Source organism: Mus musculus, chromosome 6 (genome assembly GCF_000001635.26).
Source record: "Mus musculus strain C57BL/6J chromosome 6, GRCm38.p6 C57BL/6J".
Taxonomy (NCBI): Eukaryota; Metazoa; Chordata; class Mammalia; order Rodentia; family Muridae; genus Mus; species Mus musculus.
The window spans coordinates 52,690,622-52,698,446 of record NC_000072.6 but is presented as its reverse complement, the minus strand read 5'-3'; the positions used below and the strand labels follow the sequence as shown (position 1 = coordinate 52,698,446).

General features: G+C 42.2%; 1 pseudogene; it reads left to right on the top strand.

The window, feature by feature from the left end:
- The first annotated feature begins 5,488 nt into the window (after positions 1 to 5,488).
- Positions 5,489 to 6,242, top strand: Gm52884 (annotated as a pseudogene).
- The last annotated feature ends 1,583 nt before the right edge of the window (positions 6,243 to 7,825 follow it).

The following is a 7,825-nucleotide window of genomic DNA, read 5'->3' as shown; positions in this document are numbered from 1 at the left end:
GACTAACAGGATGTACTGGGCTTATTAGCGTGAGTAGAACAAGAGAGGTGACTCTAGGACACAGGCTGTGGGCTGCTCCAAATGCATATAATCTGCTCCTCTCACCTTCAGCCTGCTTAAGGGACAGACAGAGACAGAGGGATACAAGCGTTAATCACTTCCTTGGCTCAGAACCATGTTCCTGGGAACGCTGAGCAAAGCAGACACACACAGTTATCATCCATTGCTGTCAGAAGTTTGCACAAATATCTCAGCATGGTGATCAAGAACTGCCACAGCCTGGTTACAATCTAACTGTCCAGCTCTGGCCACTTCCTCTTAGAAAACCCCAGTAACGCAGTTTCTAGGATGTATTTCAAAATGCTTTTTCCCCCTGTGTCTGTGCTCAAATTCACCTTCATTCTGTAAAGCCTAAAATGGATGCCATATACCCAGGGAAATGTTTGCAAATGGCTTATTTTGCTCATCAAATCTTTATAGTACCATCTCGAGCTTTTCTCCAAATTAAGTAAATTCAAGAAGGTAAGAATATTATTTTAGTACCTTTCCACGGTGTTCATCAAACAATATGTAGTCCATTTTTGTGAGTTTAATTAAGATAAGCAATCTATAGTAGCTTTACGAGTAAATACCAGTAATTAAAAAGAATTGTAATGAAAAAGAAGTTCGAATGATCAAATTTTTTCTGAGGCAGGGATTCATTGTGTAATACAGCTGGCCTTGACCTCACGACCCTCCTGCTTTTGCCCCCACAGAAGTAGGATTACAGCCAGCACACCTAGCTCGGATGGGCAATTCTCTCTGCTTGCTCTTCCCCATATCTGATAACACATCTTTTGGGAAGCCTCCTGAGACCCTAACTTAGAATTCTCACATTGTAATTGTTTTCTTTTAGAGCATTAAGACCTTCTACATGCTGGATAAATGCTCTGCCACTAAGCTATGTCCCCAGCCCTCTTTCTCACTATTTTGAGACAGGGTCACACTAACTTGCCCAAGCAGGCCTTGAACTTGCTGTCCTCTTGCCTTAGCCTACAAAGTAGCTGGAATTTCAGGCCTTCACCATCAAACCCCATCCCCTATTACACTCTTTTGACACTATACACCTACTGTTTATTCATACTTTATAGTTTCATTAGTTTTCATGATTATTTTCTAATATCCTTTGCTATCAGTAGTTAATGTTGCTATGTGCTAAAAGATCACATTTTGTTTCATTCATCACCATGGCCTTACCATGTAATATAATTAATGAATAAGTGACTGACTATAGTGCCATCGTGGTGCCTAAAAGTCAAGAGTTTATGCAGAGAGACACTAATAACTATATAAGAAATCATCCTAGAAGAGAGACTAGAAATTTGGGTTATAAAATGATGCATATGCCACGCTCTGTGTGCCATTTTAAATAATAATCAAAAGACTGGAAAACTACTTGTGACTTAATCTAACAAAAAATTCATTAGCAAGTTTATTTTTTTATAAATCAATTCTTACATGTTCAAGCAGGCAGTGTTTTTAACATATGGTTTCCAGTTGCCATGGTGATGCAGGCCTATAATCCCAACACTTATTGGAAGTGGGGGGTGGGGTGAGAGAGGTCAGGGGCTTAAGGTTCTCCTCATCTATACTTTGAGTTCCAAGACAACCTGAGCTACAGGACACCCTGCCCCAAGAAACCAAAAGCTGGGACTGGAGAGATGGCTCAGTGGTTAAAAGCACTGACTGCTCTCCCAAAGGCCTCCCCTAAGTTCAATTCCCAGCAACCATATGGTGGCTCACAACCACATGGTGGCATGGAATCCCATGCCCACTTCTGGTGTGTCTGAAGACAGCAACAGTGTATTCATATACATAAAATAAATCTTTTTAAAAGAAGAAACCAAAAGCCAAATAACAACAATTTTCTATACACATGTGTATGTGAATATGCATTCTTAAAATACTCTCTCTCTCTCTCTCTCTCTCTCTCTCTCTCTCTCTCTCTCTCTCTCTCTCTCACACACAGAGAGAGAGGGGAGGGGTTGGATAGTGAGAGGGAAAGGGAGGAAGGCGTAGTGCTGGTGATGGCTTCATTAGAAGCTATTATTTTAATTTGCAAAAAAATTACCATCATAGCCTGAATCAATTATTGACACTATCTAATTTAGAGAAAGTAGAATGGAGAGATAGCAATTATCTAACTTTCATGATGAAAACATTTAATTGGCAACATAAAGCAAAACTCAGACTGTCAAAATAACTGTTATTAATATTAATCATATCTTCAAGATGATTTACAAAGTCTTCCTTTTCCTTGTAAAGAGAGCAAGCATAGATTTTTATGGTCTAAAACTTACTTAAAATGAAAAATTCTTTTTCAAAGCTCTTTTACTATCCTTCAAAACAGTCTGCCGCCTTAGACTCCAGCACAAGCACTGTGTTTGGCACGTAGCTTAAGCTCAGATGCTGGTAATATTCCTCATTAAGGAAAAGGGAGCTCTGTATGTTTTCAATGTTCGTTTCTGACACTTAATTAGAATGAATGAACTTAGCCATTTACAGATGGCAAGGGCTGCCAGGACTTCAGAAACCATAGACCAGAAAGATTGCTGAGATTTGTGACTTTACTCATAGGAGGCCAAGGGCGATCACACTTTAATCCTACGTGTATAGCTGAGCATGTGCGTCTCCACGCCTGTGGAGAAGTCTAAGTGAGCCTAAGGCATGACCTTTGGCAACTTGGTGCTGTACAAGGAGCATACAGAAAATTGTCTGTAAAAGAATGCATTAGAATCCCCAGTACGTCTTGGTGAGATCACTATGTTGTCAAACAGTAATAGGATGTTTAAAATACAAATAAAGTATGCTCTTCCTGAGTGGTGTCCACTCTGTGTGTGTAATGATTGGATATATATTGGGTAGTTCCAACTTTGAATGAGTTAGTTATCTTTCACTTAGGGGACCAACTCACCTCTTGGTACCCGTGACGCAGTAAACAACAGCCTCCAGATGCCGAAGTGTTCTCCTGCCGGCACCAGCAGATGGCTGGGTGGATGGCAGACACAAAACCTAACTCCATCCCAAGCTAGCTAGCTAGCTCACTTTCTTTTCCTGGTTTGACACATACAAAAGAAGCCACATGATTTGTATTTGATATTAGAAATAATATAATAATAAAAGGCACAAGCAACTTGAAAAGAACTAAAATATTATCAATTTCTTTCATCTACCTATTTTAGATTTCTATTAGTCTGATTCATCTTCCGAAGTAACTGCCATTTAAAATTTTTGGTTTTCTTTTTCTTTATTTATTTAAGATTTATTTATTTATTTTGTGAATATGAATACACACTGTCGCTGTCCAGATAGTTGTGAGCCTTCATCTGGTTGTTGGCAATTGAATTTAGGACCTCTGCTCACTCTGGTCAACCCCTGCTCGCTCCTGTCAGCCTCACTCACTCCAGTCAACCCCACTCGTTCAGTCCCTGCTCGCCCTGGCCCAAAGATTTATTTATTATTATAAATAAGTACACTGTAGCTGTCTTCAGACACACCAGAAGATGGAGTCAGATCTCATTACAGGTGTTTGTGAGCCACCATGTGGTTGCTGGGATTTGAACTCAGGACCTTGGGAAGAGTGCTCTTACCCGCTGAGCTATCTCACCAGCCCCTGGTTTTATTTTTCTGTTCTCCCCCTCACCTCCATCCTTTCTACCCCACCCCTTCTATCTTCTCCACACATTAGGGGTGCAAGCTAGGGCCTTGTGCATGCTAAGCAAACACTATGCTACTGAACTACCCAGCACTTGATAGATATTCTTTTAGATCAAGTCTCCCTCTGTAGCCCAAGCTACTCTTGAATTGAAGTTCCTCCTCCTCTGGCTCTGTGTTGGGAAATATAGGCAGGGACCACCACGCCCAGCATCTAAACCTTTTTAAAAGTAATTTTAGCAAGTAGGTATATCAAGTTAAACTTTGTCTTGTTTTTTTTTCCATTGTTCTGTGCTTTATAAAAGTTTTATCGTATTTAATGTAGTTTTCTGTATCTTCCTTTCTTTTTCAATCAACAGAATGTTTCCAGGGTTCATCTGTGTCCGTTGTCTACAGCCTCAGTTCACACATCCACTCCACTGGTGTATCAGCATACGATGACAGCATAGTTTGTGAATGAATCCTTTAGTGTCTGGCCACACTGGAGCTGCCCATAGGTTTATGTAAAAAGTAACTTTTATTGACCAGATATAATTGTCTTCTTAGAGGCTTACTGCTAAATAAACTCACCCTTTCTAGCTGTCTTAGTCAGGGTTTCTATTCCTGCACAAGCGTCATGACCAAGAAGCAGTTGAGGAGGAAAGGGTTTATTCGGCTTACATTTCCACAATGCTGTTCATCACTAAAAGAAGTCAGGACTGGAACTCAAGCAGGTCAGGGAGCAGGAGCTGATGCAGAGACCATGGAGGGATGTTCTTTACTGGCTTGCTTCCCCTGGCTTGCTCAGCCTGCTCTCTTATAGAACCAAGACTACCAGCCCAGAGATGGCACCACCCACAAGGGGAACGCCCCCCCCCCCCTTGATCACTAATTGAGAAAATACCTTACAGCTGGATCTCATGGAGGCATTTCCCCAACTGAAGCTCCTTTCTCTGTGATAACTCCAGCTGTATCAAGTTGACACACAAAACTAGCCAGTGCACTCGCTCTTTTTAATTCTGGCTGGCTGCTTTAGCTCAAACTAGTCTCCATGCTGACTGATTAAAATTGGTTTCTCTCGGCTTCTGACTGAACTGCTCTGGTTGAAGAAAACTGCTTCTGAGCTCCACGAACTGAACTGCACAAACTCAGCTGAACTCAACTGCATTCGATGGAACTGCACAGACTCAACTGAACTCCACTGCATTGCCTGAACTCAACTGCACTTCACTCACCAAACTGCCCTCCCTCCTGACTCTGCTGTTCTCTTCAGGAGCCTCTCTTTCCTCTGCTGTCCTCCTGAGAGTTGGGCGGATCCTATCTCTGACTCATTCTGTCAAATCTTTCTCAGATTTGTCACTTTGCCCTTCTATTGGACTTCTCTTTCAAACATGGCTGCTTCCTTCCAAAAATTAAACGTACCTACGTTGTTTGGGAGTAAAGGTACATGCTAAGGGAGTGGTTGCATCCCAGCCAGAGGGCTTTAAGATGTTGTATTTCCCACAACAAGATGTGTCATTCCAGCCAAATCTCACAGACCTAGAAGGACTTTGGGTGTGATCCCTTGCCAGAGCAGCCATGTTGCTCGATTAAAACTCCTGTCCGAGTTTGGGGTTTATTGTTTTGGTTTTGTCTTTACGGATGGTGCTACTGTTAAAATGCCTGGAGAACGGGGCCAGATTTCTCAAGGGTAAAGTCTAGGAATAAAATAATAGAATTTTAGAATCCTCAGCAAGTCAGTGTCACAAGGCAATGCCAAGCTTTTCTAAATGCTTATCAGGTTGCTCTTTATTATCTTTCCTCCAGCCAGCAGCCCATGCTCTACTGTTTCAGTGGGTACAAGATCGACCTTGACAGGGATGGCTCTATGCCAGGACTGGCAGGAAAGTTTCCCAGTTTCTTAATGCAAAATATGAATTTGCATTTCTTTGCAAAAGGAATCTTGGGCAGATCATCTGGACTATCCTCTACAGAAAAAAAGCAGGAAAAAAAAAAGCAGTCAGAAGAAATTGAAAAGAACCCAACGCACAGTCAAATGCCAGCGGGTTATCACTAGAGCACTTCTCGCTGATACAAAGGCCAAGAGGAATGAGAAACTAGAAGTTAGGCAAGCTGAGTGAGAGCACACTATCAGGACTGCCAAGGACACACACACACACGCACACACACACAAACAGGCATTAAAGGATACAGATAGCAATGGCTGCTGACAAGGTCCTGACGGAGGCAGCACCTACACAAAGACTATTAAGCCTGAAGGTCTCTGCTCCTGGAGTCAGTGGGAAATGCAGAATTGGTAGGTCAGAGTTAAATAAAGGTCCATCTGTAACTCTTAACAACAACAACAACAACAGTGATTGCCAAATATACAGTAACACCAGCAGCTTGTAAGAGTTCCTGTCGATCCATCTTACCACCAGCACTTATCAGACTTTATCCTAATGCAGGAGGTGAGAAAAGTGAGATCATTTGGAAGTACTCCTTGGCTGTCTCATCATGTCCATCCATGATGACATCCCAATCCATCTCAGAGCTGTGGACCAAAAGGAATTGGAGGAGGTAGAGACAGTTTCTCACCAAGTCATTGAAAATTGCACCATCTGTATAGCTATTCCCTGAAAAAAGCCTTTCCTAAGACTCTCAAGGTCATATAACATGTACATTCATTCCTTTTAACAATATGGTTAGTTTCTTCTATGTGCCAGCCACTTTCCTAGAAGTCCTGTCATTCATTGATAAGAGGGGAAACAGGCAATAACCAATGGCTATGTGAGCGAGGCCTGGCGGCACATATGTGTAATTCTAGAACACAGGAAATTCAGGCAAGATGATGAGAAGATCAAGGCCAGCTTGAGCTACACGGTGGTTTCCAAGCTAGCGAAAGAACCTCCCAGAACAAAATGCTGAGAACTGGGGGGCAGGGGAGAGCGGGGGGGGGGGGGGGGGGGGAGGGAGTATGTGTACTATAATGAAGGTGAACACCAGTTTGAAGGCTAGACAAAACAGGTTCAAATTCATTTTCAAACCATACCAGGCACTTGGTCCTTCTGAACTGTCACTACTCTAGAGGAGGTGGGACCTGGGAGAAAGGAACTGATAAATGAGGCAGACTGAAGTCTCATGCGATAATAGCCAACTTTATTCAGAGCATCAGACAACTTAGACTGTGAGAGTTAAGAGAAGTCACATGAGTAAAAGCTCTCATGAGTTCAAGCTGTACACAATCACAGGGACATGCTGCATGGGCAAGATCCGTTCTTGCATAGAGGGATACAAAGGATAATTTAAACATTCAACTGAATAACAACAGCAAGCAATAATAAGCTATCAGAAGCAAACTCACTCCTATCCACTACACCTAGGAGAGCACAAAAACCCTTTCCAAGAACAATTCAGTGTTTTGGAGAAACTGAGGTCACAGACTCTCTGCTTTCTTGGAGTCTTCTCAGAATTCTTCTCACACAACTCAATTCCTGGACCATGTTCCAACATGTTTTACCAGGAAGTATTATCCTGCAAATATACAAAGATAGGTGCTCTCTACTATCTGCACCCAAGGGTGGAGCAATATCATCTCTTCAACTGTTTCTCCTGGACCCACAATGGCAGCGTTCCCAATAGACATGGAAGACTACACCCTCAAGCATAGGTCTGTGCATTGAACCTGCTTGCCTTCTCCTTAGTTGAACAAATATCTTGAGTCTGATTCTGCCTTTGTTTTTCTGCACAGGGTCATGAGCCTTGGTGTTAGCTCTGCTCTTCTTAACCCACTATCCTCCTTGCTATTTTCCTGACATCACAAATGACTGGATACCAACACTTACTGTAGCAGGATGTGGCAGTGCATCCTGAAACATCAAGAGCTCCAGGTAAGCCTGGACCACACAGCAAGATCCTGCCTCAAAAAAAAAAAAAAAAAAAAAAAAAAAAGCGAGGGTTGAGGTATTGAAGTATTGGGTGGCTGAGTGTTTGCCAAGCACGTGAAAGACCCTGGACTGCATCTCCAGCACTACAAACAAGCAAATCCATAAATATTTCCTTGGGTTTTTTTTTTTTTGTCAACTTGATGAAAACCTAGACATATCTAGGAAGAGGGAATCTTAATTGTGAAAATGTCTTAGTAGGATTGATGTGTAGGCAAGTCTAGGGAACA